This window comes from Hyposmocoma kahamanoa, unplaced genomic scaffold (genome assembly GCF_003589595.1).
Source record: "Hyposmocoma kahamanoa isolate Upper Pololo Valley unplaced genomic scaffold, ASM358959v1 173756, whole genome shotgun sequence".
Classification (NCBI taxonomy): Eukaryota; Metazoa; Arthropoda; class Insecta; order Lepidoptera; family Cosmopterigidae; genus Hyposmocoma; species Hyposmocoma kahamanoa.
In genome coordinates, this window is record NW_020653670.1 from 18262 (window position 1) to 20219 (window position 1958).

The following is a 1958-nucleotide window of genomic DNA, read 5'->3' on the forward strand; positions in this document are numbered from 1 at the left end:
ATTAAATATTTTAGTCTTAATGACAGAAATCCGAACAGTGTACAACAGTGAACAGTGGGACCAGCAGCTCGATTTTCATTGCCTCTCCCGATCGAAAACTGCGTCTTTTCCGAGTCGACACATAATTGCGACTCACAACAGGCCGATCGGAAATTTTTGACATTTCAAATCGGAACAATTGTTGATTTAACAAATTGGAAAGGAATCAGGTTCCTCTTCTCGCTTACAAACCCGTCTGATTTCGAGACTACCCTATCGGATCGATTCCGTTTTGAATCAAAATCTATCTGTGTCTATTCTCGTTCTTCGTTCGAAACAATTATTGTCAATTAAGCAAAACTTAGCCACTTGTAAATTAATAAACAACGTCAAGTATGAACCTTCATTCGCATCATGCACATTCTAATTTGATCGAGTACTACTTCATTGACAGTACATAATTGTTTCGAACGGTGGACGAGAGTACAGGGCCTGGATAGAGAGGAGGTCACTTGGATTGGGTGGTCACCTAAAAAGAATGAATGTTCGTAGATTGACGGCACAAATTTATTTAGCGAACGTGGATGGAGCTGTGTGGAGAAGTAGACCTCGGCTAACATCTCAATGGGGATGTCTCTAAAAAAGGTCGGGTCGGGCATGTATGAAGAGATTGATGAGAGTGGAGGAGGCGAAGGTTTGTCAGGAGCGTAGCAGGTGAAGGTCCATAGTGTCTGCCTATCTCGGTGTGGGACGGGCGTGATGATATGTAATTATATAAATATTTTATGTGTTTATAATACTTATAAGAAGTGAAGCTCCTTGTGAAAGAGTTCCTCCAGGGAACTACTACCACCTATTTCTGCCTGCAAACAGTTCTGGTTTGGAAAGGTATGGTTGCCGGTGAAATAAAAGGCAGACGGGCGCAGTGGCAGTGCCCCTAAGATCTTTTGCAATTTAAAGCTCTGAGTGGCACTGCAACTGTTATGCATAGGCGTGTCACTTACCAGCAGGTGTACGACTTGTTCGCCCCGTCGCTTGATATTTAAAAAAAAATAATTACACCTTCACTGTTCCTCCATCGCTCAATTAGAAAGTCCGGAACACTCCATCCTTATATCGTTGACCTGCTTACTTATTTCTGCCACCAAGCAGTAATGTGAGTATTACTGGGACTTGTCACCGTATGTTTCAGGGTGACGGGCGCAGTGGCAGTGCCCCTCTGATCTTTGCCATTTAAAGCTCTGAGTGGCACTGCAACTGTTATAAACACACACACAAACTTTATATTATAAAAAAAAAGAAAAAAACTTATGTGTTGGTATTTTTTCATTCTCATGAGCTCATGATCTTCATTCCTACTGCCTTGGGTTGCTGGAAGAGATCTATTCTAGAGATAACATCACCTTTACTCACCTTTTTGGTGCAGTAAAGAATATACTAAAGTCAACTAATTTAGAACTTAAATATAACGTTTATAGTTAATTAATTAAGTAGGTGAAAATAAAACAATGCGTAGGCCGAGAATCGAACTCGGATCAACTGCTTGGAAGGCAACTATGCTAACCATTACACCACCAACGCCTGTGGCAGAAGTGTACTTCTTCTACATCACAATCATGTGTATCATTAATATTGTTTATTCAGTTGTTACATGTATTTAATTCATAGGTAGGAAATGTTGTTAGTCTAAAACGGCATGGTTTGCGACTTGCAAATCAAGCGGATTTTTTATTTCAGACGTAGACAAGTTTTCCAAGATTTGAAAAAAGAAACCAAATTAGATACAAAAAAACGTGATAAAAACACAGCGCGCTTGATTTCTCTTTTTTTATTTTCAGAAGAAATAAAATGAAATAACTGAAATGACATGAGAACTGGGATTATTTTACTGTACTAAGGAATGATTACGGATTTTTTTTTGGGTGAATTTCCCGTCCATGGATAGATAGAAATTTATGTATGAAGAATAATAATAGGGG

General features: G+C 39.1%; 1 non-coding gene across 1 annotated transcript; it reads right to left on the reverse strand.

The window, feature by feature from the left end:
• Positions 1–1488: 1488 nt before the first annotated feature.
• On the reverse strand, positions 1489–1560 carry Trnag-ucc. Its single transcript has one exon. It is a non-coding gene; the product is annotated as a tRNA-Gly (tRNA).
• Positions 1561–1958: the final 398 nt, after the last annotated feature.